The sequence below is a fragment of the Protopterus annectens genome, chromosome 7.part1 (genome assembly GCF_019279795.1).
Source record: "Protopterus annectens isolate FY-2018-M chromosome 7.part1, PAN1.0, whole genome shotgun sequence".
Lineage (NCBI taxonomy): Eukaryota > Metazoa > Chordata > Ceratodontiformes > Protopteridae > Protopterus > Protopterus annectens.
In genome coordinates, this window is record NC_056740.1 from 46837098 (window position 1) to 46860542 (window position 23445).

Below are 23445 nucleotides of genomic sequence, written 5' to 3' on the forward strand. Positions count from 1 at the left end.
AGATAGAATGTTATGAAATAAGTACGTAAATTATGTAATCTTATAAAAAACTACTTATTTTCACTGCCATAATGAGAAGTGTTTACAAATCCAAGATGGAAAATAAGTGCTTGTTTACAGAAAGGATGGCTACACACATATAGGCTTAAATTACAAAAATAAAAGTATAAAATGCATTATGCATCTACAAGCAAATTCTCATACATTTTCTATATACAATTCATACGAGTCTATATTATAAAACCGAAAACCCGTTTGAGTGAATACCACAACAGCAACACATATAGCCCAAACCGCAAATACCCCGTAACCGCGAAATTTAAAATCTCGAATCATCATAGTCGGCCAACCCCACCACGCGCTACATACTACGTACCCAAACATAATAAATTAAACTCATACATACACTAACCAAACCCTACTTGTAACCCTACACTAAACCTTACATATGTTACTATCTATGCACTTACCTTAACCTGCACCCTAACCCTAAGGTCCATAACTATTGCACACTTACCCTACAGAGATATACCCAAACAAAACAAATAATCCACATACATACACTTATCAAAACCCTACTTCTAACCCTACACTAAACCTTACATACATTACCTATCTAGCACTTACCTTAACTCGCACCCTAACCCTAAGGTCCATAATTATCGCACACTTACCTTACAGAGCTATACCGCAGACGGGCCAACACCATGAAAATTCGACATTTCAAATTTCACAGTTTTGGATGTTCGCTGTTTCCGTAGTTCACGCAATATGTGTTTCTCTTTTCCGATTTGCTCAAATGGATCTTCGGGCTTCTAATATAGACCCAATTCATACATGAGTGGTATAATTTATAATTTCATAGGCAAGTAATAGGTTAGCTCTTCCTGTGGACCATTTTAAGCCTAGCCAGTTTTTCTTAGTGAAAATCAAACCCTGTCTCTTTTGTCTGTAAAGTAAACACCTTAATCTTTTTGCCACCACCAGTTATTCCTGCCCACTCATCAAAAATACCCAAAAATAAGCATAGATTTTTGTGGCTACTTACTAATACTAATAGACAGACACTTCATATTCCCAGTTGTGCAGCCTGCTCCATCCACATCAGCTAGTACTCTGATTCCATACTTAGACACTATTTTCTTAATGTTTGTCATACCAGCTTCTGTCTGATCTGATGTGATAATAGCCCAACGTTGAACAACATTGAATTTACACAACTGTACTGCAAAGAGCATTGTGATTATGCTCTGAAATTGAGAAAAAGATAAACTCATTAACCACTTCCCTAGCACAAGACTCAATCTTAATAGCACTTAGAGGTACTTAACAAAGGTTTGTTAAGGGCACCTATGTGCAGTTAGGATCAGTTCTCAGGTGAGAGACTAAGTATAGACAATTACGTCTGGCAACAAATAATGGCAGAAAGTAAAACAGCTTTTAAAAGTTTTTAGAACTTCATACTGCCACACTTAAACTTCTTTTAAAGCCAATAGTTCACAGAGGAACACTTTTGTTTCTGCCTGTTATTTGTACATCTCAACAGTCCCCCTGATTTTGCAGAATGTTCCTGATTTTGCCTCATAGTTTTGCCTTGTGCCTCATAAAACTTTTGATTTTCTGGTAAATTACTGAGAATTACAGTCAATCATTAGAGCCTTACATTAGAGTTTCATGTTTATTATCTTGATGCTAAACTTGTTGCTCTATTAACTTTTTTAAATTAATTAGTCCAATATTTATAAGCTGTCCCTCATTTGTTCTTTTGACCATTGGTTATTTTTGTATTTATCCAGGATTCTTAAGCAAAGTCGATAGTTATGCTACTGTCTGAGAGCACTAAGAGCTTTACCAGCTTTCAAAGCTGGTAAAATACTTTGTGCTGCTACACTTTGTCTTTTTTTTTTTTTTTTTTGTAAATTGTAGTTACATGCCACAGATAGAGTTCCATGTAGTGTAAACAATTATAGCTGGGTTTCTGATCATAACACTCTAGTATGTGTTTTCTACCTGAATGCTAAGATTAACCTCTTAAGCTTCACTATCAAGGTGAATTTCTTGGCATCCACATCTTGAGCACATAATAAGTCATTTATGATCTGAGACCCAGTTATAATCCTTTATGTCTGACACCCAAGGATTAATTCACATAATGATGATTCAGTTATGGGTACAATCACACTATGGTTCAAGGCTAACAGAGAAAGTTATAAATACTGTTAATGTTAAAGGGAAGTGTGGAAACAACTGCTGATAACAGCCAACACAATGTTCAACTATGATTTCAAGAACAAAACAGCCATGAGATAAGTCCGATGATATGGTAAGATAAAGAGAGGCTAAGTAAAACAAGATGAAACAAAACCCTGCAAATTCCAGAACACAGGCAAGACACTGCACTTCCAGGAAAGACTGTCTTCATAAAACAAATAAGGCAGAATACTACTGTACAATGAGGCATATCATTTGAAAATTATTAAAGAACCCGCTGAAACTGCAAGCAATGAAATGCATATGTTACCCAGAGAGTTACTGTTTGTGAAACCTTATTCATATGCTTTTATTATCTGGCTTTTAAAAGAACATCATTTTGAAATTTAAACATACAGCCTCAAAGAATTAATTATAAATACAGCAGACCTTCAAATGAATCTACATGCTGTGATACAGTAAACTTTCAGTTAACCGGATCTCAAGCAACCAGCAGTCTCAAGCAACCGACAAAAAAATATCAAAGAAATACAGTACCATTTTTATGTTTTGCACTTTGTTTTCCCCCACAGACACATACTTTACATTTTAGAGTTTTAAAAAGGAAGATAAGTATAAATTCCCTCTCTCCAACCTGAGAACAAGTCAAACCAAACAAACAGTATAGGGTACAGTATTAGTCAGGCATATTTTAAATAGTAACTCTCAAACAACCAGAAACTACAGTTATCTGGCATCTACCAATCCCTATGGGTGCCAGTTAGTTGACAGTTTACTGTATAACGCATATGGCACCTGACAGTTTGGTAGAGAGGATTAAGGCTGTAAACTGCTAATGAACTCCTGTAATCCTAAGTTTGACTCTCAGTCTCTTTTTGTCGAAAGTGATGCAGACTCACAATTTGCCTTTAAAAGTAGTCCTTGTGTTTAGTGCATTTAATTGGTTAGCAAATAGACCTATTTATACCTATATCTATATCTGTCTATATACATACATGCATACACACACACACATATATATATATATATATATATATATATATATATATAATTACATTATATTTTATATATATTTATATATGTATGTGTGTGTGTGTGTGTGTTTATATGTATATACCCCAGGACTAACCCTTGTGCTATTAATGCACAGAGGCAGGACCAAAATGCCTTATCCTGCAGCAGGGTCCCCTTTCAGTACACAGTATTATGACCTCAGAAACACTCATTCTCAAATGTAAAGTACAGGAATAAAATTATCCTACGAAATTTTAGATGTAAAATGCATATTTTCTAATCACAGAATACTTACTAAAGCACATTTAAACTAATCACATCTGATGGATAGGTGTAGCGGGTTTAGGGTACTAGGAAGTTGGAATTGAAGGCACATTAGACTACTGCATCATTTGTACCTTGCTAACATGTTGCATACCCATGTCTAAATGTTTGTGTTTGTCCAACAGCAGGGATTCATTATGTTTTTTCTTGTCTCTATGGATGCGTGACTGCTGAGCTATTTAAGTAAGTGGGGTGTAGAAGATAAAACTCCACCATGGGGGTTCTGGGGAGGCTTTCTCCCTGCAACAACAACTTTTGGAGGAGTATTTGCTGTTTATGAAATTTTTCATTAAATGTGTTTTGAGTAAATATGTCTTAGGTTAAATATTAGATATTTTGTAATTAGGTAAAATGAGTATTAAATAATTTCACTTATTTTACATGTATATATGTATATATATATATATATATATATATATATATATATATATATATATATATATTTATATATATATATATATATATATATATATATATATATATATATATATAAACACTGAATTCTTTAATAAGCATTGTTGAAGCTATTCTATTTTTTGTGTTTGCATGTGTATATGAACATGTGCAACACATTGCTTCACTCAGTGCAACTATAGTAAGCAGCATGCAAATAGACTTCCTGGAAATCTGTTTTCCCCATATGACAACAATGCAGTCATGTGATTATTTCTTCTCAAAGATCTAAGTTGACTTGTGCAGCAATCTATAAAGTGAAATACATATGAAACATTTTTGAATTATTCTTTCTTTAAAAGCTATAAAATACTAGGCATTACCACACAAGCAGTGGCTAGAATGTAAGTGTCCCTCTGATGAAGGGACATCTTTAAAGCTGTTAGACACTTCATGCTGCTATATGTTTTGAGTGTGTGTGTGTGTGTGTGTGTGTGTGTGTGTGTGTGTGTGTGTGTGTGTGTGTGTGTGTGTGTGAGAGAGAGAGAGAGATAACAGAGACAAAGAGCAAAATGTATTACAGCTTTTAAAGCTGTTGATCTATGTTAGTTGGCTCTGGCCACTGATATGTTGCAGTATAACAGCAGAGAGTAACAACACTGAAAAGGTCTCCATATTGAAATGATGTACAGTGCCAAAAAGCCAAAAAAAATACTGAAAACCCAGAGAGGAGTCAATGTCAAAAATCCCTCTTCTCCCTAAAACTTCTTTTTGCAGGGGGGTGGGAAAGCCTCCCTGCAACCCCAATGTGGGAGGCAATACCCCACAGCTTCCAAACCTATACAGTGGATATAAAAAGTTTACACACTCCTGGTAAAATGCTATTTTTTTGTGATATAAAAAAATGAGACCACAATAAATAATTTCAAAACTTTTCCCACCTTTAATGTGACCTATAACCTGCACAATTCAATTGAAAACAAACAAATTTGTTAGGGGAAAATATAAAAAATAAAAAACGTACAATAAGCTGTTTGCATAAGTGTGCATACCCTTAAACTAATACTTTGTTGAAGCACCTTTTGATTTAATTACAACATTCAGTCTTCTTGATTACACACCTACCATCAATATAAGAGACTCTGATTAACCCCAAATAATGTTCAGCTTTTTTCCTGACGTTTACTCAGTTACCTGCTACAGCAAAACCCATGGTTTGCAGAGAGCTTACAAAGCATCAAAGGTATCTGATTGTTGAAAGGTATCAGTCAAGAAAAGGGAACAAAAAATTAGACAGCATTGGATATACCATGGAACACAGTGAAGACAGTCATGAAAAAGTGGATAAAATATGGGACAACAGTGATGTTGCAAAGAACTGGATGTCCCTCCAAAATTGATGAAAAGACAAGATAAAAACTGATCAGGGTGGCTGCCAAGAGACCTTCAGCAACACTGAAGGAGCTGCAGGAATTTCTGGCAAGTACCGGTTGTGTACTACATGTGGCAACAATCTCCCATATTCTCCATATGTCTGGGCTATGGGGTAGGGTTGCAAGATGGAAGCCTTTTCTTATATAGAAAAACATCCAGGTCTGGTTAAAATTTGCAAAACATTACATCAAGTCTCCCAAAAGCATGTGAGAAAATGTGCTATGGTCTGATGAGACCATGGTTAAACTTTGTGGCCACAATTCCAAAAGGTAGGTTTGGTGCAAAAAACAGTTCACATCACCAAAAGAACACCATCCCCACAATGAAGCATGGTGGTGGCAGTATCATGCTTTGGGGTTGCTTTTCTTCAGCTGGAACTAGGGCTTTTAGTCAAGGTGGACGGAATTATGAGCAGTTCCAAATACCACATACGTTTGGCCCATACCTTCAGGCGTCTGCTAGAAAGCTGAAAATGAAGAGTAATTTCACCTTTCAACATGACAATGTCCCCAAGAATACATCCAAATCAACAAAAGAATGTCTTCACCAGAAGAAAATTAAAGTTTTGGAATGGCCCAGCCAGAGCCCAGACCTAAATCCAATAGAAAATCTGTGGGGTGACCTGAAGAGGGCTGTGCACAAGAGATGCCCTTGCAATCTGACAGATTTGGAGCACTTTTGAAAGGAAGAGTGGGCAAATATTGTCAAGTCAAGATATGACATGCTGATAAACTTCTACCCAAGAAGACTGAATGTTGTAATTAAATTAAAAAGGTGCTTCAACAAAGTATTAGCTTAAGGGTGTGCACACTTATGCAACCAGCTTATTGTACATTTTTTATTTTTTATAGGTTTGTTTACAAAAATATTAAAAATAGTGGCTATGCAGAAAAGAAAAAAAATAAAAAGAAAAAAAAAATAAAATAAATCTCAAAAGTCCTTTCTTCCTCTCTTCTCTTCTCTTCTCTCTGTGGGTGTGCTTCACCCAGCCAACAGCCTGAAAAGATGCTAAAAACCATGAGGCAACGGGTTTTAAAGAGAGTAGTTTTCCCCTAACAGATTTGTTTGTTTTTCAATTGAATTGTACAGGTTGTAGGTCATATCAAAGCTGGGACAAGTTTTAAAATAATTTATTGTGGTCTCATTTTTTTATATCACAAAAAACTGTCATTTTAACAGGAGTGTGAATTGTTTTATATCCACTGTATATACCAACTCCAAGATCATCCTACCTTGGAGAAAACAGAATATTCTGAGAAAAGGCTTCTTGGACAAGTCTGATTTTTAGGCCATTCAGTCTCTACATTTTGAGACTCGCTCTAGTGGGTCCCAACATTTCAAATGCTTACTACTGAAAAGTGCTTATTCAAACTTTCTTTAGTGTTTTTCTCACATTGGAAATGTGCTTAACAAACCTTTCCAAAACTCAGAACATAATCACAGTACTCTATCTACCACAATTATTTTACATAAGCATGATCCTATAGCTACATTCTGTACTTTTCATAACAGTAATTCAGTGTCCTCATTCTAAAAATAGTAGAAAAATCTGTGCACTCCTGAGTTTATTATTTTATCATCCCTTACAACTTACAGTCTGAATTTCAACATTCTGATCTGGCAGCTACCACAGTATTCCTTCAAATTACTGAAAACATTAGCATTAAAGTCAAAAACAGCAATGTTGCCTGTACTTTAGTCCTAGACTTGTCAATGACAATGTTCTTCATACTAATCACTTCTTCAGTAGCCTAAGGTATATGTGTTTATCCTATACAGGATATGACAGCCAGCTTCCTTCCAAGGTTTCAGAACACCTTCCAAACACCCAAACTGTCAGTCAGCTTAAGATGAGCTGACTAAAAAGACAAGTTTGGGTGCCAAGCCCTTCAGGGCTTTTCTGCCATTGTAGACAGTGACCCTATCTGGGCTTCAGAGGATCCATGGCCTGCTTGTGTTTTTCCATTAATAGGCAAATAAGTTGCCTGAGGAGGAAATAACTTCTGTTAAGTTGTGTTTAAATTACTTTTGGGGTCTTGTAAAGTATATTAGGTTTTTATTGGGAAACATGTCTTAGTACTATTTTTAAAATTTAACCAGCTTGTGCTTAGTTTCCCTGGGAAAGGGGGTACCATTTTTGACTTGACCATGGAACAAATTATTGGTTCCATAGAAGGTCCTTCTTCTAGCCACAACAAGAAAAAGTTAACTAAACAACCTTTGCCACTACAGCAGGCTAGCAATTTGCCACAGCTTGGTGACTCTGATGTGGCCAAAGCTGATTTCTTGGGCCACTTATCCTTTTCCCCAAATCCCTCTTGTATTTCCCAAACAGCCACTAAGGAATAGGAATAGCTATGCCCTCTGCAGCTGTTAGGATCCCATTAATGGGCAAGGGAGAGTCACTTTTGTCAGCGCTGGGAGAAAGAGCAGGGAAGGTACATCTCCTTGACCAGAATGTTGTGCCCATCCATGGGACAGCTGTTGCTGACATTAAAGTTCCTGTTTACACTACTTTTCCTGTCAAAAAGAAACAGGAAATTAAACAGATATCTTCTTCTGCTTCAGTTTCACTCAACAGAAGTAGTTTCTGGCTCGGGGTCTTATACAGGCTATGGACCCTTCTTATCAGGTGGTTTCTGTTCAGAGAAAAAGGGATTCTTCTTTTCCTGAAGAGATTTAAGAATGTGAATCTAGAGAGAATGAAATGATAGAAATGCAGGTTTTTGTCATAATAATTCCGATTCAGACTCAGAGGAGAGCATGCTATCTGAATCTTCCTGTCAGGGATTCTCATTCTCTGATACTATTTTCAGAATGTACCATTGTGTTTTCAGTGGGAGAATACCAAGGCTTCTCAATCTCTCAGAAAATACTATGAAATGTTACAACTGAATTCCCAGAACCTCCCATTCCCCCTGTGCTACCAGTATTGGAGGATGTGTTTGTCACAATCTGTGGTTTAATTGATAGTAAAGCCACCCTATTGCACCTAAGAAAGCAGAATTAAAAAGTTCCTCAGTTTTTCAAATTTCTATACATTTATCCTAGACCTGACACAGCAGATATAGCTTTAGTTAATCCAGCTGCTGCCAAACATTTTGATAACTCTAATCCTCCCCTGCTGACAAGAATGGTAAAACAATTGATGTTCGTGAAAAAAAGTGTATGCTTCTGCAACTTTAATTTTTAGAATTTTGAATTGTCAGGCTAATACGTTAAAGTATATTTTGACTAATTGTGAAAGTATGAGGAATGTTTTATCTGCACATACATACAGAAGTTACACTTACATGTAGAAACCTGAAAGTCTGCCAAGACTGAAAGTTCCAAAGACAGGTGAAGTTGTGAACAGATACTACAGAAACACACTAGACAGAAAACTGTTAAAGGGTCCAGCTCCAAGCAGTTTGAAAAAAAAAATTAAGTCATGGCAGCACACATTAAGGTTAACCATAATAAAATAAACTTTAGTCACTGGCAGATTAAAATCCAATCTAATAAAAGAAATAACACACACGTGTGGGAGACAGTACTCAGATGTCTCCCCAAACAAAAGAATTTATGAACTTTTTATAGGAAACTTTTAACAAAGTAGTAAACTTTATCAATCATACCACTAATAGCATTCAACAGGAAAAATACTGACTAATACACTTCATAATGCAGTTTAATTTTTAGAACATTACTAAATAGCAAAAAGAAATATGTCAGTTTTAGTAAAAATGAATCTGCAACTTTTTATCTACATTTTAGCTTAGTATGGAATAAGTTTCTTTTTACCATGCGATTTATTATTTATTTATTAAAAACCACAAAGGAGTAAGTCTGAATTAAAAATGCCAAAAAACAAAATTCTGGATACTGGAAGAGTAACCACTCAATGCTGGCAGAAAACTGAGCTTAAAGTAAATAATCACACTTATATTTATTAACACTACACAAAAAAATAAGAAAATGCATTTTCATCCAAGTTTCCCTCAGACTTCATCAGATTAAACAATGACACAACAATTACAGCTTGTATATATATATATACGCTCATTAGTTAATACAATCAATTACTGTTTCATTTAAAGCCACAGTACTTAAAAACATAGTAATATACATTAAAACTATGTGGAATAATAAATATAAATTTAAAAAAGGGAAGCAGAGCATAATACAAAATAGAAGAACTGTTTTAAAATTTGTAATAAATAATATAATAAATTAGTACAATAAATTTATAAAAATGTGTGTATGTATATAAATGTTAAACTGATGGCCATATTAAAAATGCATAATTCTCCCTGGCTAAAAATCAGTAATACCATGCCATAAAAAATGCATTGTATATATGTATAAATTCATGATCAAATAATAAAACAGTACAACTAGTAACAATACAAAGATAATTCTTCTGTTTATAATTTGGCTGATCTGAGTTTAAGTAGGGGTACCAATGAAATGTGGACATTGAGACCTGGGGGTTTATTGGATTCCAGAAAAATGTGCCAATAGGTTTCCCTATATTCTAATTTGTATTCCCAAGGACCACCTCTTAGTTCTTTAGGAACAGTTTCAATAACAAAAAAGGTAAATCTAGCACTGGGACATAATAATGTATGTTTAAAAAGTGCATTGTTAGCATTTCTTTTATTGACATCATTCATACGTTCGTAAATTCTTCGTTTAAGTTGACGTTCAGTTTTTTCAACATAGTAACTATCACAAACACAACAGGAAGCTAAGTAGATAAGTCCTTAGTAGTTACAATTACTGTAAGTTTTGGCAATTAGGGTTTTTTGTCTGGGTGCAATAACCACTTGTTCTTTGTTGGAAATATAAGTACACTGTTATAAGCCCCACACTTGTAGGTACACTTCCTTCTGTGTGTAAAAATCTTTTAATTTCTGACAAATTCCAAGATATTTTTGACATTACGTCCCTTTTTAAATACTACTTTAATAGATGGGTCTTTTAGGTTGGGTAAATCTTTAAATTTTGAAAATGTATCCCATTCTCTTTGCACAATGCCTTTGATTTGATAAGCATTGGTGACCAGGATAGTCCGACTAGGACAGAGCCCTTTTTCAGCAGAGGTCTGGGGAGAAAAGCTCCAGTGTATAAAAAATAGATGATTACAAAGTTCAGTAAATTTGCAGTACAATGAGAATTGATTGTCAGAAGCATTTACAATAGTGGAGGCAAGCAAGAGTTAATCACAAATAAAGCCAGTCAGATTCTTATGAAGTGAACATACACTCAAAGCAAGAGATAATGTTATAATGTTATCACATTCTAGATGGGTAGCAGTAGCAGATAGGACAAGCTACAAGGTTTTGGGGAGGGTGGTAGAAGGTTTAGAAAGAATGCTGCCTCAGGCTTAGGAAATGAAACTTAACATTCTGTACTTTTCCATGTTTCAGCTTGTACTGTTATAAATATATATAATAACCTTTTTGGACACATGCAATTTTATTTTAACCCTTTACAATTCCTCATTTGATGCTGAGAAAGCATCACACTCATATCGTAAAACATTTCTTACACTTTTAAATATATTGTCATATATTTTTTCAAAGCCTTTAGAAACTAACTTTTCATGTTTACTTGCTATTTTACTTTCATTGACGCAATCTGTAAATGAAACTTTTTTAAAATCATTAACATGCAAATTTTGTAACAATGGATTTGATTGAGATGCATTGAGTTTGGTTATTAAAGCTTTACATAAAAAAGCAGAAACACAATCATAATAATGATGGTAGTAAGCATAATAAATTTAAACAAACTACCTCCCCATTCTAAAAACAAACTGGCTAGCCAAGCCCATTGTGAACTATCTGCTTTTATGGTATCTGACAGTTTATCTACTTTTTTAATGAAGAAAAAAGATAGGCACTCCACATCGGATAAATGGTTCTTCAGTAACAAAAATAGAGTTTTTTGTTTATCTCCATAATACAACCACCTTATTGGAATTCACATATAATTTCTCTGCCCATTATACTGAATTTCTTGATGTAAAGATTATTAGTAATCCTGACAAGTCCTTTGAGACAGGACTTTATAAGAAGACTTGTCAGAGAAATAGTATATTACACTGAGACAGCATGCATCTTGGTCATATTTATAGGAACATTTTTAAAGGACAAGGGATGAGATTGTTGAGATTGAACAATAATAATGACAAGTTCCTAGTAGATGTTGATAAGTTGCAAAATGAATTTTTAGAGAGAAGTTATAACAAGGGGGATGATGACGGTATGAAAGAAAATGTTAGCCAACTTAGGAATAATAGAGGCAAACCCTATTTTTCTAAGATGACAGGAAATGATATATAAGTTTATGGCAAATCACAAAATAAGCTAAATGTATGTTTTTCACTATACTATACCAGTGATGTAGATGCAGTATATCACATTATTAAAATTAATTGGCCAATAGTGTTATCTGATGATAGAATTAAACAGATTGTTGTGGAATTACCATTTTTCTGATTTAAAAATAATAAATTCCTAAAAAGATTACTCTGGTGCAACACTAGACTAATTAATGAAAATCCAAGTGGATCCTTAGGCACTTTTCTTTGCAGGAGTTACAGCTTTTGTACATATATTAAAAGTGAAGTGTTGTTATACATCCCAGTACAGGTAGGACTTTTACATTTAATGTGCAAGCAAATTGCACATCTAGGAATCTAGTATACTTAGTGCAATGCACTGAATGTTCATCATTTTACACTGGTAAGGCTAATTGTTCCCTTTAGCAACATATTAGGGAGTATACCTATGAGATACATAGAAAGGATTTTAAGAATGCATTGGTTGTGCATAATATTAAGAAGAGTGATCAGCATGTATTTAATTTTATGGTGATAAGAGTTTTTATTTGAAGATTTGAAAATGGGTGATTTTAAGAATAAGACTGAACAACACGAGGTGAGGTGGATTATAAAATTACAAGCCAATAAATGAAATGGTTTTAATAGCAAGGTCCCTTTAAAACCTTTCTTAAATCCCATGAATTGTTCTAATGATAGTTTTATGAATGACTTAGTGCGCTGTGAATTGTATTAGATGTTATGATTGTTTTTCAGTATCATGTGACTTTTTATTGGTGATTAGTGGTTACATCTTAATGATATTTAAGCATTACTGCTGTGAATGTTTAATGGTCTGATGAAGAGTCATGTATAGGTATGAAAGTGCTTAACTGAATACAAATGTATTACACTTTTAGCCGTGTTGGGTTCTTTTTGGTTTTTTGCTTCATACTATTTATTGTCTTTTAAATGACTACATATTGCAGTGGGCATGTATCTTTCTTTGACACAAGAATGAAATCAGGTAACATTTAAGTTTGCAGTACTACTGCACACAGCGCACTCAACTCTAAAGTTATCAAATTAATAGTTTCAAATGTTGCATTGCGTAACCCTTTTTAATAACTTAGAGAGCTTTTTCAGCTTTCAATTTGATTTTACAGTCTCCTAAGTAGGTAATATACCAGCCGCGGATTTAACATCTTCATTAAGGGCCATATGAGAAAGTCCTTTAAAAGCTGCTTGTTTTAAATCATGATGATAAATTTATAAAGCATCAACTTTTTAATCAGATTTTTTTACAGTCTGAGTATCTCATATAATATGAATTTTACCACAGGACAGCATTTGTATGTCAAATGACTGGAAGAATTTTTTTTTCAATATAACAACAGCCCAACCAGTTTGCTGGCAACCAGAGATATGCTAGACTGCCACAAATAAAATAAAAGTCTTTTAGCATGATCATACGTTTTACTGAACATTTACTATACATTTTTGAATAATATTACATTTTCTGTGTCTTGACAGTCACTAAAAGTCTCAGTGCAGTAATCTTATTAAATGATGTAACATTATGCCACAAAGCATTTTAACTAGTACCACTGATGAAAACGTTTCCATATCAACTTTATTGACAGGTATAGGAAACAATAGGATGCTTCCTTCATAGGCAGTAGGTATGTGGGCACATACCCAACAGTTACTAACATTTAGAGTCCTAGCATATGTATTCAAAGTGGCATGGAATCTATTGAAATTTGGATGCCAATCTGTTAATTTTTGTCTAGATATTAATCGTTTTATTTTTGTTAAGAAATTGAACAGTACTTACAGTTTTACCAGGGATCAGGAAATGTAGTAGAACAAAACTAACAATTGCAGTCATTGAGGCAATAATCAGACATGAATGGTGATATGGGTGGGCCTGGAGTGGGTTTTTAAAAATGTTTAGGCACAAATTTGTCTTCCTATGAATAGTTTGCTGCTGCATTCCAAACACACTCTATAACTTCTACTTTAGCTCCCATGAGTGACACTTGGTTGACTGACTCAGGGAAAATGTCCCCTTCTTATGTCTTCACAGTATCGGTCATTGGTTTTGTTCTCAGTCTCTATCTGTTTTTTTTTTTTTTTTTGTATGAGAGGAAACCAGTTTATCATCAGACAAGGCTACAAGGCTGCAGAGGGTAAGTTGAAGGGAATTGATTGGCTTTTCTTATTTGGCACTGCTTTTTAGACATGGATGGAAGGCATGGATCCATGTTGGAGACCCTTTGAGTCTAACGGCTGTGACAAGGAGCACCAAGAATGTGCCTTTTCATTGAGGTTGGAGGGCATGTCATCTGGAGCTGGAATGAACAAATACCCAATCTCTTGGATTGACATAATTTGTTGCGTCAGGATCAGGCTGTAGCTGGGCAGAGATTACCTGCAAATGAAGATGCTGCAGAACAGAAATAAGTTGTTTACAATAAGCAAGAATTGTTTTATCAACTATCGGCAGATCAAGATTTGTGGGTAAGGGTGTGGCTGGCATTCACATAGGGTGTCCCATGAAGATTTCATAAGGGAAGAACTTTTTAGGTACACTGATTGCACTGCAGATAGTAAATAAAACTAAAGGTAGAGCTTTTGGCTATTTAAACCCATTTTTGCTGTAAGTTTTGCCAACTTGGGTTTCAAAGTTTGATTTATTTATTTTTTTAACATTTCTGAAGCCTGAGGTCTGCGTGGACAGTGATACTGCATCTGAATATTTAGAACTTTACAAATGTATTGAATAATTTGACTCATAAAAGGATCTAACTGAATACAACATGGTACTCCAAAACGGGGTATAAACTCGTACAAAATCTTTTTGGCCACTGAGGCTGCATCATTTTTTTTCACATAGGTATGCTTCTACCTAACCCGAAAAAACATCAGTCAAAACTATCACATAATTAAACCTTGCACACATTGATAATTTTATGAAGTCATACTGTATACAACAAAAAGGTCCCCAAGGCTTTTTGGTATGCTGTGTGGGAACAGTAACAGATTTACAAATATTAAATTGAAAACATATTACATGTTTGTACAAGATGCTGAATAATTTTTGAAATATAAGGTGCATACCAGTCAGTTAAAATCTGTCTTCTTAAAGCATTTTTTTGTCAAATGGGAAGGCAGATGATAAGCCCATGCCAGTTGAGCTAAAAAAGTTTGTGATGCTACTAAGCTTACATCTGGATGGTGCCAATGTGAATCCAGGAAATTACAGCCGCCTTCACATATTTACCTTACCCTTTTAGAGTTGTCAACTTGGTTCTGAAAAGACAACACTTTCTGTAAATCTACAGGTACATTTTTAACTTGAAGAGGCTGCAGAAAAGAAGCCTGAACAGGATTTAACAAAGCAGCCTGTCTTGCTACTCTATCAGAAAGATACTTTATATTGATTCAAATGAAGTATCTGACTTATGGGTGGCATATTTAACTGCAGCTTTTTTGTTTGGGGGAGGGGAGAAGCAGGACATTTAATAATTTATTTATATTTAATTTTTGTCTCTGCAGAAGTCAAATAACTTTTTTGCCAAAGACTTTTAAAAATATGAATCACTCCACATGCATATCTTGAATTACTGTACACCGTAACAGTCTTTCCCTGAGCTAGCTTGCAAGCTTTAGTAATAGCTACTAGTTTAGCTACTTGAGCTGAAACACTTTTCTGCAATTGTCCAGTCAATATACAGAGAAAGAGGCTGGCGAAGAAAAAGTGGGATTGTCAGAGAGATGAAGAAAGTAGACAGGAGTATAAGGAGATGAGGTGCATGGTAAAGAGAGAGGTGGCGAAGGCTAAGGATAAGGCGTATGAAGAGTTGTAGGACAGGTTGGACACTAACGAGGGAGAAAAGGACCTGTACCAATTGGCTAGACAGAGGGACTGAGCAAGTAAAGACGTGCAGCAGGTAAGGGTGATAAAGGATAATGAGGGAAACATACTCACAAGTGAGGAAAGTGTGTTGAGCAGATGGAAAGAGTACTTTGAGGGGTTGATGAATGAAGAGAATGAAAAGGAGAGAAGGTTGGATGATGTAGGGATAGTGAATCATGAAGTACAATGGATTAGCAAGGAGGAAGTAAGGATAGCTATGAAGAGGATGAAGAATGGAAAGGCTGTTGGTACAGATGACATACCTGTGGAAGCATGGAGGTGCTTAGGTGAAATGGCAGTGGAGTTTTTAACTAGATTGTTTAATGAAATCTTGGAAAGTGAGAGGATGCCTAAGGAATGGAGAAAAAGTGTTTTGGTACTGATTTTTAAGAATAAGGGTGATGTGCAGAGCTGTAGTAACTACAGGGGGATTAAATTAATCAGTCACAGCATGAAGTTATGGCAACGAGTAGTGGAAGCTAGGTTAAGAAGGGAGGTGATGATTAGTGATCTGCAGTATGGTTTCATGCCAGGAAAGAGCACTACAAATGCAATACTATGAGAGTGTTGATGGAGAAGTACAGAGAAGGTCAGAAGGAGTTGCACTGTGTCTTTGTGGACTTAGAGAAAGCATATGACAGGATGCCTAGAGAGGAGTTGTGGTATTGTATGAGGAAGTTGAGAGTGTCAGAGAAGTATGTAATAGTGGTACAGGATATGTACAAGGGTAGTGTGACAGCAGTGAGGTCTGCGGTGGGAGTGATGGATGCATTTAAGGTGGAGGTGGGATTACATCAAGGATCAGCTCTGAGCCCTTTCTTATTTGCAATGGTGATGGACAGGTTGACAGACGAGATCAGACAAGAGTCCCTGTGGACTATGATGTTTGCAGATGACATTGTGATCTGTAGTGAGAGTAGGGAACAGGTGGAGGAGACCCTAGAGAGTTGGAGATATGCTCTAGAGAGAACAGGAATGAAGGTCAGCAGGACTAAGAGAGAATATATGTGTGTGAATGACAAAGAGGATAGAGGAATGGTGAGGATGCAGGGAGTAGAGCTGGTTAAGGTGGGTGAATTTAAATACTTGGGATCAGTAGTTCAGAGTAATGGTGAGTGTGGAAGAGAGGTGAAGAAGAGAGTACAGGCAGGATGGAGTGGGTGGTGAAGAGTGTCAGGAGTGATTTGTGACAGACGAGTGCCAGTAAGAGTGAAAGGGAAGGTCTACAAGAGGGTACTGAGACCAGCTATGTTATATGGGTTGGAGACAGTGGCATTGACAAAAAGGCAGGAGTCAGAGCTGGATGTGGCAGAATTAAAGATGTTAGGATTTGCACTGGGTGTGATGAGGATGGACAGGATTAGGAATAAGTATATTAGAGGGTCAGCCCAGGTTGGAAGGTTTGGAGACAAAGCCAGAGAGATAAGATTATGTTGATTTGGACATGTGCTGAGGAGGGATGTAGAGTATACTGGGAAAAAAAATGCTAATGATGAAGCTGCCAGGTAACAGAAAAAGAGGAAGGCCTAAGATAAGGTTTATGGATATGGTGAGAGAGGACATGCAGGTGGTGGTGTGACAGAGCAAGATGCAGAGGACAGGAAGTAATGGAAACAGATGATCCACTGTGGCAACCCCTAATGGGAGTAGCTGAAAGAAAAAGAAGAAGTCCAGTCAATATTATTTGATCAATAGTACAGACCACAAAAGTGGCTGTCAGCTGTCCGTCATTCCTCCTAATATTCATTCATCGGCGAACAAAATTAAGTCAGGGTTCTACAGAGGAATATCTCAGCAATCAGGTCTAGGAGGAAGCACATTTTTAACAACAAAAGCACAATCATGAGGTTTACCTTTACCAGCAGGAGGGAGAATCGAAACTGGATTTAAGGGTGGGCATCTAATAATTTGCAAAGAATTATTATTAAATAGAACTATCTCATATTTGGAAAGTCTAGAGGCAGAAATATATTGTGCTTTAGTCTTTAATAACAAAGCATTGACAGCATGTGGCACTGCAACAAAAGTATCATGACCCAGAGTATGTGCCACTGCCATATGAACTAACCTGGCAGTTGAAGCTACAGCTCTAAGCCAAGGGGGAAGTGCGCCTGCTACTGGATCAAGATTTGTACTGCAATAAGTAACTGGTTTAAAGCCATTATTATTTTTCTGTGCTAATAATCCTAATGTTACCTTGTTGCATTTACAACAGAAAAGAAAGAACACTTTAGAATAGTCTGGTAGTCCTAATGCTGCTGTATTTAAAAGAAGTAAATTTAACTGAGTAAAAGCTTGTTCATAGCATAGTTGTCATGGAAGAGGCTCAGGAGGTGTCTTTTTTTCAATAGCTCTAGTAAAGGTTTAATTATTTTAGCATAGTTGGATATCCACTGTCTACAACAGCCTGCTAAACCAAGAAATGCTTTAAGTTGTTTTAGAGTTGTAGGTTTTGGTGCTGTGTCTATAGCTGCAATGCATGAGGGTAAAATGTGGTGTGCATTTTTAGAGATTAGCTGTCCTAAATACTGGAATTGTGGTTGCCAAAGCTGAAGCTTAGATCAGTTAAGTTTAAATCCTAACTCAGCTAGTTTATTAACAAGAAAACAGTACTAGTCTGGCAATCAGATAAAGAATTAGATCCTATGAGAAGATCATTTACATACATGGATATATCGCAGTAACAGCCTATAACAAACAAGTCCTAGTTGCTTGAAAATCTTCTACATCTGTATGCTGGGGAATAGACATGATCCCAAATACGTTTAAATAGATCAGGTGGAATGGATGTGCCCATCACTGCTCTAAGATCCCCTAAAGCAGAATTTTGCAACTGAACATGCTCTTTTAAGATTCCTGCATATTTTGCTGGATTTGCCTTGATTGATGGGAGAGAATCCAAAACAGTTTGGAAATCAACCACAGACTAAGGGGAGACCACATTTATAGTGGAAGAGGCTGATTCATCTCTGCCATGTACTGGGTTTGGGACTTGTCACAGATGATGTAGGTGGGCTGTTGAAGTAAGTATTTATTTATTTATTTGACATTTGTTGACTGGGATAGCCGAATGGGACAGAACCCTGTTTCAGCGGAGGCCCGGGGAGAAAAGCTCCAATGTACAGTAGAAGAATACAAAACATTCTGCTATTTACACATTACACAATAGAAGAATGCAAAAATAATGGAACACAAATTTTGCTAAATACATGAATAGAGTTATGAGTGTTAATTGCATTTAAATTGGGAAGGCAAGTGAGAGTTTAACACAGATATAGTTAGGTAGCAGCTTAGTGTTATAATGGAGTCAGAGCAGATGGAGGGTAGTTGAGGGTGATGTAAGTAGGATAAGTAGGGGTAGGAGCAGTGGGATTTGGGGGGGGGAGTTTGCAGAGTTAGTGTAGAAGGGTAATTATAAGTAGATAGGTTTATGGATTAGCAATTGTGAGGGTCCTAGTATGAAATTGGTAGCCAGTGAAGAGTCTGGAAAGGTTATGTACTTACTGACAAGAGGTAGGTAGGAGAGAGCAGGCCTTGAGATATAAAGGTAAAGGGTGGCAGGAAGGTGTGTGGGGAAGAGGGGGGTTGATAGGTAGTAGGGAGGGAGGATGAGATGGATAGTAGGATGATGAAGGGGAGGGGAGAGAGGTGTGTAGAGATCAAGATATGTACTAGGTTCAATGGGGATGCTGCAGGGGCAAGTTGTGAGGTGGGTAAGGTAATGTTTAAGAGAGATCTTGAAAGTGTGGGTCTGGGGTAGGCTTCTTAGAGTCAATGGAAGCTTGTTCCAGAGGATCGCTGGAGAGTAGCTGTATAAGTATTTCCCTCTTCCTCTGAGGAGGAATCAGAGTCATATGTATCTGGATTAAATTTATCTGGACGAAAATAACTATCCCCATCTATAATTATTGTGAAATGAGTAACAAATTTACATGAATGCAACTTTTGTCATCTAGGAGAAGAAGATAATACCACCTTTGTATGTTGGCTTGGAAAGCTAATAAACATCTTAGGTAATTTAAACTGAGTACAGTGTGAAATAAAAGAACAAAAAGAAGTTTCAGGTTCTGTAGAGGAAGGAGACAACTGAGAAGGTTGAGGAGGTAGAGTTGTTTGGCTAGTGGAGGTGAATGATTCAGAAGGTTGCTTTCCTTGAGAAGATGTTGGAGTAATAATTTCTAGGGTGGAAGAAGAGATAACAGAATTCTGCTGGTCAGGGGGAGATGGATGTGCATTATAAAGTAGCGGTAGTGCAGTGGGCAAATCTAAGCAGTTGTCATGAGATGACTCAGCATGGCTAAGTTGTAATTTCTGTAGTTTTCTTAGGGGATAAAGCTCATAGCCACCCTGTCCCTGACAATCAGAATGTTGGACTGGCTAGTGGAGGTGGACGACTCAGAAGGTTGCCTTTCTTGAGAAGGTGTTGGAGTAATAATCTCTGGGGTGGAAGAAGAGATAGCACAATTCTACTGGTCAGGGGGAGATGGTGGTACATTATAAGGTGGCAGTAGTGCGGTGGACAAAACTTAGTAGTTGTTATAAGATAACTCGCCACAGCTGAGTTGTAATTTCAGTAGTTTTCTAAGGGGAAAGAGCCCATAACCACTGAGTCTCTGACAATCAGAATGTTGGAGATGGTTAACTGTCTTATTAGCCACTTGTAATTGTGTTTTAAATTTAGCTGTGTTATGTTTCAAACTCTGAACTATAGAATTTTGTTCCTATTTTTAGATTTTACCTGCCATGCATTAAAGGCTGACCAGAAGCCAGTAGGGATTTTATTACCTTTTTTCTATGTTTTTTTGTAAGTTTAACAAAATATTTTATCAGATGTACTTGCAGGTGGAAAAGTCAATTTACCATCACTTTTAGTGAGCTCATGCCATTTATCCAATTATAAACAATTATCTTTGTTATCATTTTGAAGCTTATGTCTTTCAGGAGTACCATACTCTGTGTCTTTTAAATTACTCACATTCACTCTACTTGTAAAGAAAATGTATAATTTTAATACAAGATCTAAACTATACCCCACTCAAATATTAACCTACATACATACAGAAGCTACACTTACATGTAGAAACCTGAAAGTCTGCCAAGACTGAAAATTCTGAAGAGAGGTGCAGTTGTGAACTGATGTTACAGAAAACACACTAGACAGAAAACTGTTAAAGGGCCCAGCAAAGTGAATTTCTATAGAAGCAACTCCCAGCTCCAAGCAGTTTGAAAAAAATCTGAGTAATGGCACCATTTGTTAAAGTTTAACTATAATAAAATAAACTTTAGTTACTGGCAGTTTAAAATACAGTTTATCAAAAGAAATAACACACGTGGGAGACTGTACTCAGGAAGTCATGTCTCCCTGAACAAAATAATTTATGATCTTGTTATGAGAGAAAAAAATAATAAAGTAGTAAACTTTTTCAATCATACCACTGCTAGCATTCAATAGAAAAATGTTAACTAATACAGTTTATTCTTCAAACCATTACTAAATATCACATAGAAATATGCCAGTTTTAGTAAAAATAAATCTGCAGCTTTTTATCTGCATTTTAGCTTAGCATGGAATACGTTTCTTTTCACCATGTGATTTAGAAAGAATGCTGCCTCAGGCTCAGGAAATGAAACTTAACATTCTGTACTTTTCCATGTTTCCACTTGTACTGTTGTAAACACATATAGTGAACTTCTTAGATAAATACAATTTAATTCTAACCGATTACAAGTTCTTTCCTGAATTTGCTTTATGTGGCTTAGTTTCTTCTATTTCTAGGGTCACTATTTATAGTTTAAATTGTGTTTATTCCTCTGAAAATATTACATCCAGGGCTGTTGTCACTGGAACTGTCTTAAGGAGGTTTGATTGGCTGTATTTTCAAAACCTCCCAGAGAATGTAAAAAAATGAGATTTTAAATTCACGTTTGGATTGAGGATTAGTTTTTGGTCCTTCTGCTGCAGAGGTTATCAAACAATGTGATGAAAGGGGTAAGCTAATACAGGGAATCTCTCAGATTTCCTGCACTCCATCTCTAAATATTCCAGCGGGTTTTCTGTTCCCTCTTCCAATTTTGTTGAGGAACAAAGCAAACAGTCTCAGCAAAATGCTGTTAAAAAGATGTTTAAAAAAATGATAATGAGGTTACAAAAACAGCACAGGAATCCGCACAAAACAAAGTGAAATAAGTCAGAAAGACTATGTAAGGGACCTTGTTCCTCCCTCCCAGCCTGGCAGTCCTTTATCCCTTCCAGAAATTTGGTACAGAAGCCATTATAAAGACATGCTTCATTTTCAGGGAGTGATGCTACATCCACCAGACCAAACCCATCTGTTTCCTCCTGTCCTACAGCGCATTCTTTCTCAGGGGTAAAAGAAACAGTTCCTTCCCCACAACTAGATAAGAGGATTTTTATTCAAAAATGTTTCTGGTTCTCAATAAGGAAATAAAATGCCTTGAGACTAGTTCTGGACCTTTCTTTCCTAAATCAGTTTGTGATAGTGCCCAAGGTCAAACTGCCTTCACTACACAGTCATTTACCCTTTCTTGAGTATTTTCATCTCTGCTTTGTGCTGGGTTTGGGACTTGTCACAGATGATGTAGGTGGGCTGTTGGAAGTATTTATTTATTTATTTATTTGACATTTGTTGACTGGGATAGTCCGAATGGGACAGAGCCCTTTTTCAGTGGAGGCCCAGGGAGAAAAGCTTCAATGTACAGTAGAAGAATACAAAAAATTCTGCTATTTATATATTACACAATAGAATAATGCAAAAATAGTGGAACACAAATTTTGCTAAATACACAAATAGAGTTATGAGTGTTAATTGCATTTAAATAGGGAAGGCAAGTGAGAGTTTAACACAGATATAGTTAGATGGCAGCTTAGTGTTGTAATGGATTTAGAGCAGATGCAGGGTAGTTGAGGGTGATGTAAGTAGGATAAGCAAGGGGTAGGAGCAGTGGCACCTGGGGGGGAGTTTGCAGAGTTAGTTTAGAGGGGTGATTATGAGTAGATAGGTTTATGGATTAGCAATTGTCAGGGTCCTAGTATGAAATTGGTAGCCTGTGAAGAGTTGGGAAAGGTTATGTACTTACTGACAAGAGGTAGGTAGAAGAGAGCAGGCCTTGAGTTATAAAGGTAAAGGGTGGCAGGAAGTAGGCATGAGGGGAAGAGAGGGGTTGATAGGGAGGGAGGATGAGATGGATAGTAGGCTGATAAAGGGAGGGGAGAGAGTTGTGAAAAGACAAAGATGTGTACTAGGTTCAATGGGGAGGTGGCAGGGGCAAGTTGTGAGGTGGGTAAGGTAATGCTTAAGAGAGATCTTGAAAGTGTGGATCTGGGGTAGGCTTCTTAGTGTCAAGGGAAGATTGTTCCAGAGGATGACTGGAGAGTAGCTGTGTAGGTATCTCCCTCTTCCTCTGAGGTGGAATAAGAGTCATATTTATCTGGATTAAATTTATCTGGACCAAAATAATCATCCCCATCTATAATTATTGTGAAATGAGTAACAAATTTACATGAATGTAGCTTTTGTCATCTAGGAGAAGAAGATAATACCACTTTTGTATGTTGGCTTGGAAAGCTAATAAACATCTTAGGTAATTTAAACTGAGTACAGTGTGAAATAAAAGAACAAAAATAAGTTTCAGGTTCTGTAGAGGAAGAAGGCAACTGAGAAGGTTAGGGGGTTGAGTTGTTTGGCTAGTGGAGGTGAATGACTCAGAAGGTTGCCTTCCTTGAGAAGATGTTGGAGTAATAATTTCTAGGGTGGAGAAGATATAGCAGAATTCTGCTGGTCAGTGTGAGATGGCAGAACATTATAAAGTGGCGGTAGTG

The 23445-nt window shown here is 36.4% G+C and overlaps 1 protein-coding gene across 1 annotated transcript in view; it reads right to left on the reverse strand.

The window, feature by feature from the left end:
• CHCHD6 (coiled-coil-helix-coiled-coil-helix domain containing 6) overlaps positions 1–23445 on the reverse strand; it is a 3644424-nt gene that overhangs the window by 311871 nt on the left and 3309108 nt on the right. The gene's annotated exons all lie outside the window — the stretch shown is intronic.